Below are 7856 nucleotides of genomic sequence, written 5' to 3' on the forward strand. Positions count from 1 at the left end.
AGGCTGTTGTGGGCAATTTGCTCTTTATGACTAAAAATAGAGGCACCGATCACACGGAGAAGGTCGCCATTGAAATCAACATGAACACTCATCATCTTAGTCAAACCAGTCTCCTCACAGGGGTACAACATTCAACATTTCGAGTAGTTTATGAGTAGCTTCAACTTCCACAAGAATTCTGGCATAACCAATACGTCCAGAGCCTAGTTACAAGTGTCCTCCGTGACCCTATCCATTCCTAGAGGCTGCCTAATCCACTGGTAATATAGTCACGCCAACATTATTCCAAAAATCCAAGGAACATCGAACAATTTCACCTATAGTGAAATTACCCGAGGAGCTTCTTTACTAAGTTTCGTAGCTGGACGCCATTTCTGAGAAGAAGAATTGGACGGTTTTGAAAGAGCCATGGACCATCCTTCAAACATGAATCATATCATATTCATTCCCGAATTTAAAAAGAAGAATGCTTATCATTCATCATCACCTCAATGATCCCATATTTCTCCACATTTTCATCGCATAAGATTGAAAAATATGAAATGGCGGTTTATATCTATAAAAGAGCCCACTAAACAATTTGCCCAGCTTCTTCCCTCAATAGCAATTGAAGTTGGTGGGCAAATTGTTGTCACTCCTATTGATCTGTAACGGCTTAAAATATGTCATCGCCTTTTAACTTTGATTTCGATCGCCAGCAACTAACACTCAACTTGTTGCTGATTGCCTATAAATCTCCTTGCTTGGTTTCTTCAACACCCCCACATGAGAGCCCTTTCCACCTTTTTGAAAATTTTCCAAAGAAATGGCCATTTGGTTGTCCTTGGACTGGAATAGTTAGTCAGCAACCCCTCCCTATTACTCAACTCTAAAGGAAGCAGCACCCAACCCATATCCTTCTCTAGTTCCATCTGATCAACCCCAACTTGAGAAGTATCCAGCCCATAAGGAATTGTATTGTTTCTATAATAGTCCCCTTTCACCCCATTCGAAGCTTCCTAGGCAAATTACCCAATCATTAGCATTACCTCCAAGGAGATTTTTCAGCCCATTAGAAATAAAATGGCCTGTAAAGCTCCATCCCTATCTAGCCCAAGAGGCTAACCTTGCACCATCAACCACGCACACAACACAGGCCGTCGACATCTTGCCTTCTGCCGCTACCAAGGATTCTCCCTTATCTCGTGACATGGAGTGAACCATACCATTAATTGGACCTTCACGCCGTGGAGGAGGGCTTCGCGACATGTTTTTCCTGCAATCATCAGCTCCCAACAGAGGAACGTTTTCAGAAGGAGAACTGATCGACTTGAGATTGCCTCCCAATACCATCACCATGTTCCTTTCTCCGCGCAAGACGAACTTCGAGCTAGTTGAAGAGCTTGAGTTCATTCCTTGCATTAGTATCATTTAAGGATTCCACTGATTCCATAGAGATGGGATGTTCCAGTTCGATGATTATTAGTAAGATTATTTCAATCTTGCCCCCTGTGAGTGAATTCATCGTAACAAAAACCTCAATTTCATCACAATCTGCGATTATTTTACCATCCCCCCTAGTGTTCTTACTACCAAAGAAACTCTTAATTCAATTCCTTTCGCAAGCCCTTCTTTACCAACCCCAATTTCTCTTTCATCCCTTTTGTTTTCATAATCTGGACGTCACAAGACGTCAGAATCAGGCGATCCCCCTACCGAAATTACAGGGTAGTGAGTTTCAAAAAGGCACAGACAAGACTCCACAATGTTTTTTATTGTTCACTTTTTGTTTTTTCTGAACTGAATTCTATCTTAGTGAACATTATTAGCTCGTGTGCGAGCAAACCCATAAATAATTTTACAGAAGTGATTTACTAACCCGATAAATTTACCCCTAAAACTAGTTTATTTCTTAATTATTTAATTCAGAATTTACATATACATCTTACAAGTATTTTTTGAAATTTTAGAGATGTCAAAATTATAATAATATACAAGAAAAATAGATGTGTGATATTTTAATACATTAATTAAGAGGTACAATAGATGTAGTGTAACAATGTTTAAATACCAACAGGGTGAAACCTAGCAAAGTTGCAGGTCTCGAGTTGACCAGTCAAATCGGGTTTCAAAAAGTTTAAAATTAGCAAATACACCCCTAAAACTAGTTAAGTCCCTACAAGTTTGAAATTTAGCAAACACACCCCAAATACAAATCGGTAGTCAACTGGTTGCGGAGGCGACACACCAAACGCAATCCAAATCATCTATTGAGCGATCCCTAGAAAATATACCAAAGATTTGGCCGAAATGGAACCACCATCGCCAGTGTTGACAACCTAGGCTAGATCTCACCATTGTTGACATCGAAAACCCTCCCACAACCACGAAAATTCTTCCCCCAGCCTCCTGACCAAAACCCATCTCACCTTACTCCTGTTTACCTCGCCAATCGCTAGCAAAAGTCAGTTGTTGTCGCCACTGGTTTTTTTTTTTTCGCTGATTCACTCACCAAAAATCACTTGTCCACCATTGCACTCACCAGGCACTCTCTTCAAAAGGTTCGACTCCGGCCTTCAATTGTTCACCGATCATCATTCCAAATTCTAAGAAATTGGTGAATAGGGAAATTGGTAACCGACTCAATGAAGGCTCCAGGTCCCGATTCAACCAGCCGAGCCAGACCGGGTTTTAAAACATGAGTGTAACAAGATCGATTTTTGTGAGGAAACATAAGAAAAAGATTGTGAGAAACAACAACTACCAACCACCAACATCATATAATAATAATTGCCATCAACCAACGACCAACTTTAACATCTTTACACTCCTTATAAGTTATAACTCACTCTTTTATCATATTCAAATCATAAATCGTACCTCCAGTCATTGTTCAACCAATATAGTTTATATACTCATTACGCGTTACATTTCTTAAAAAAAAAAATAAATACTTATTAAAATTACTAAGTGAAAATTTGAACTATTAAATATAAGGAATTAATTTGACAAAACCAAATGTGCATATTACCCACCCAGGAAGCCTCTGGTATTGAGCTTGTAAAGTGTTCATGGACCTTAGGATTAGTTGAGTGTGCCTTGGTATTGAGCTTGTAAAGTGTTCAATGGACCTTGGAAATTAGTTGAGTGTGCACAAAACAACTTAGATGTCTCAAACACCCCGGTACTACAAAAAAGGAAAAAAAAAAAGGATAGCCCCTGGAATATTATAAAACTAAAGTAATATTAATAAAGAGAGAAAGTAATATAAAGTAGAGAGATCAAAAAATGAGGAATCATGAGTTGTTACATTCAGTTGTATGAAATCTCAATTTATAAACTTATTTATATATTTTTTTAGAAGATTTTCACTTAAACATCACAGTCACTAATGATACATACATCATCGCAAGACCCCAATAACTTTTACGAGATTTTTGAATCTATAACTTGACTTGACTAATCAAGAATCTCAAACAAAGCATGCTTTAGGGTTAATAATAAATGGCTAAAAGGGAAATGCCCAAAGTGAAATTGAGTTGGTGTAAATTGTTTACATCATGAATCAGTTGATGATACAAAACAAACAAAACATTTGTTAATGAAAATATTGAGCCAATCAAAGCTTCAACATTAAGCCATCTCTTTCAAGTTCCCCAGCTACCCACTTTGTGGCCATCTGTAATCCACTTCTTCTTCTTCTTGAAGAGCCACCAGCCTCACCCACCACTCTTTCACTTAACTTCTTCATCAGTTTAATTTCTTGGTATCTTCTTACATTAATTTGATGAAGAAGCTTCCCTAACATTCCCTAAGATTAGAGTATCCTATTCTCTCTTGGTTCGACTTTATATATCTTCGAAAATAAAAGAGAATCTTAATAACTAAAAAAAATACTTTATAACAGCTTTAGCTTTTATTTATATATATTTTATGTAGTTGACTGACTGTTCACTACTATATAATCTTCTAGATATAGTCATATAGACGATTTTATTCTTACTGAAGGTGTACTTTTTAAAACTGTTTATTTTTGTTATTTTTCAAATCTTACATGATTAAAACGTTATAATAACTAGTTATACAAAAACCTGCTTTCCAATATGATCATCAACCATTTCTTATTCCTTATAAATATGTGTTTGAGTGATACGGTTACTTGTACTGAATTAAACAAAATCAGTAAAACCATACTTTCCAAATCTGCTAATAAAATTTGCAATTTGAGAACATGCAAATCCAAACCATTTCTAGAGAAACCATCAACCCTCTTCTCCAACCCTGACCATTTAAGAAAATATAAGCTTTCTGTTCTAGATCAGTTAGTCTGAGGTCACTCCCCATCATTCTTTACTCTTCACCAGGCAAAGATACGCCGAAACTTCTCGCCATCTCAAAAACTCCTCTCCAAAAGTATTGACCTCTACTACCCTTTCGCAGGGCGCGTCAAAGATGATGATACTGTTGATTGTAACGATAATGGAGCCCTCTTCATTGAAACCAAAGTAAGCAGCCAGATGTCTGACATTCTTAAACGACCGGAGAAGGATGTGATCAAACAGCTGCTACACTATAAGATACATGAAAAGATAATGGTGATCCCGTCAATCTAAGCGTGCAGGTCATACTTTGCTTGCGGTGGTATTGCGTCGGTGTTGGGTTTAACCATAGGGTTGCTGATGCAACAGCTGCGGCAAACTTTGTTAAAAACTGGGCTAAGGTTGCAATCCCAGTAACAATGAGGAAATTAAGAATGTGATTTTTGATTGCACTTTTTCTTCCCTCCGCAGGATTGTAGAATTAAGGAAGAGTAGTCTTTCCAAGGTCAATATGCATCGACGGACCCGAACGTATATCAAAGAGGTTTAATTTGAAGCTGCTAAGATAGCCGCTTAAAAGAAGAATCGGTAAAATTGCAGAATCAGTGGATCGTCCATCCACGTTCGAGGCAGTGTCTGCGGTTATGTTGAATGCTATAACAGCAATGACAAAGACCCTGCACAATTTGTGGATTCATTCCTGTGAATCTGCGAAACAGAATGAAGCCAGAAATACCGGGGGATTGTATGGGGTGCGTGAGTCAAATGACAATGGCAAATGGTCGAACATGGAGACCGGAGTTGGTAGGAATTAGTAGCGGGAGATCTTCACGAAGCTATAAAGATGATGGATGATAATTTTGAAGAGAGTTTCATGCATCTGGAGGGTACATGAATTTCGTGAAAAGTTTACCGGTAGAAGAAATGGCTAAGAAATATAAAAATGAAGTCGTTTGTTATAACTTCATGGTGCAGACTTCCATGGTATGAAACAGATTTTGGGTGGGGAAAGCCCTTGTGGATGTGGGGAAGCTCTGCGGCCAGGAACGAAAACATTGCCATTCCACGGATAACATTGATGGTGATGGCATAGACGCATGGGTTGGTTGTCAAAGGAAGACCATGATTAAATTCGAACAAGATCCTGGCATCAAGGCTTACGCTTCTTTCGAACAACAAAATATGAAATTCACTTTCACTTTGACATTTCATTATTCAATAAGTGAGCTATTGCCCGAGCAGCAAGGTGGATGGTCGGTTGATGTAACATCAGTTTAATTAGAATATATCTTTCTGTTTCCATTGCATTAACTCATAAAAGTAAGCGCTTGAAAATCTTCTGTGTCTTTAGTGCAAACTTTATGAAGTTTAATAATTAAAAAAAATTTTCTTTTTTTTTTTTTTTTTGGGGGCTGTATTATACCATTTGAGTGTTTGTAATTTTGGATATGAATTGTTAGAACAAGGTTCTTGTTCTAATGCTAGGAAGTTTAACCAAGAAAAAAAAAAGAAAGAGATCTTAATTAACCATACAGTCTTATAGTAAAAATTCTTACACTAGATAAGAGGGTAACATGATTCGTTAAATCATAATCCCTATCATGTTCAATTTATATTCTTAGTTAATGAGAGCACCTTTTAACGGCTTGGCTTAGTTTTTCCTACTTATCACTTAAATATTTTATTTATGCATGTGACATTTTATCGAATGCTTGGTGTACATAAGTAGCCGAGCGAGTATCTGGGCACTCGAGCTCGGTTTGTGATGAACAGTTAAGTTCAAGTTGAGTCGAGCTCGTTCAAGCTTGAATACTTGGACTCGAGCTCGAGCTCACGAGTATGGATGGGTACTGAGCTCGACGAGCTCGAGCTTCGAGTTTATTGTGAGAAGGGGATTGTTTTGTCATTTAAAACTTAAAAAAAAAGGTTACAAAACTTGCAATTTAGCCTTTGAGCGCAATGAGGCTCGTGAGCATCGAGTTGAGCTTCGCTTGGATCGAAATCGACTCGACCCTTTAAACGAGCACTTGAGCTCGAACTTGACTCAATTGACTTCGAATCGAGTTTGAGCTTTTCACGAGCCGAGCTACAGTAACTTGCGAACTGCTCGACTTGCTTCCATTCTCTATAAGCTAATGTGCAATAATCTCAAGCATAAACTGGCCATTTGGCCAATTTATGAATTTCATGGAACATTATTTGTATTCGTATGAAAATGAAAATGTATTCAGTATGTTGTCATTTGAAAACATGAAAAATGAAAACATCTTTGCGTGCGTGACTATCTAAACACATGAAAAAAAGAATAAAAATAAGAAATTTATCACAACCGATAAATCCTTTCAAGTGTCACTTATTTTGTTCCTCCCAAAAACTTGTCTTAAATATATCAAATATTTTATTGTATGTAAAAAATCTTTTATTTAAAGTAAACGTTTGTTTTGTTTAAGAGAGGGGAGAAAATTATAAAAGGTGAAATAGAATAAAGGAGATAATCTTCCTCTTCCAGCCTTCCTATTCTCTAAATATATTATATATGGACTCCTTAGTCATCCTTTTATGAAATAACTTCATCTTCCTACTCTCCTGTTAATCAATGTTTTATATCGGCACCGGGCCTTGACTTGGTCAAGGGGCCAGACCCCAGGTTGAGCTATTGACTAGTCCGAGCGAGGACCGGTGACGTCAGCTATGTGACATGACGTAATAAAATTTTAAAAATCTAATAATTAATAAATTTCTAAAATAAATTCACTGATTTAGCCACCAGTTCTCTAACCTAATGGTTGAACTGCGGTTTGATATTTTTCCCTCGGTTCAACCCCAAGTCAATCCAGTCTAATGGCTAAAACAGGTTTATATAATTTAAAAAGTCAGCCAATTTCCTCACTTTACACACAACTCAGTTGTGAGAAAGAATTAATAAAAACTTCTCATTTCAGCCCTCTTTATTCTCCTCTTTTATTTGCAATCTCTATTAGTTTATTTTATTACAATTACACCACTAAGATCAACTTTATGATTTTTTTACAACATTTCAGAGGATCCATCGTTCTTGTATTTATTTATTTAAGCGGTACATGCTTAGTGATTTTAAAGCTTCTTAACCGATCACATTAACTTTTTATTACAATTACAATTACAATTTGAATTTAAATTTATATTAATGTTTGTGTTCAACACAAGTAAAATTTATCTTTTCATATGTTTGTGAACATGGGTATTATGAATTAGGAGAAGCTAACTATTCTAACTAATTAAACATAGAGAAAAAAAAAAAAAATAGATGTTGGATTGTGAAAGCATTGTTGTGAAAAAAATGATTGTAGAATCAAATGAATACACAAGAAGAAGATCATTCCCCGTTCTGTAGATTTGCAATGATTTTTTTTGTTTTTTTTTGTTTTTTTGGTTTAAGTAGATAATTATTGGTACATTAAGGTTGTATCTTAGGGATATTATAGTAAAAATGTTAAAAGTGGGGGCTATTTGGCACCGCTCTTTCCAAATGGATCATTTTATTTGCTTGTATGATCAAGAGCACTATTTCAAAACCCG

At 36.5% G+C, this 7856-nt stretch overlaps 1 pseudogene; it reads left to right on the forward strand.

The window, feature by feature from the left end:
- The first annotated feature begins 4210 nt into the window (after positions 1–4210).
- Positions 4211–5576, forward strand: LOC116141840 (annotated as a pseudogene).
- Positions 5577–7856: the final 2280 nt, after the last annotated feature.

The sequence above is a fragment of the Pistacia vera genome, unplaced genomic scaffold, assembly GCF_008641045.1.
Source record: "Pistacia vera cultivar Batoury unplaced genomic scaffold, PisVer_v2 Contig112, whole genome shotgun sequence".
Taxonomy (NCBI): Eukaryota; Viridiplantae; Streptophyta; class Magnoliopsida; order Sapindales; family Anacardiaceae; genus Pistacia; species Pistacia vera.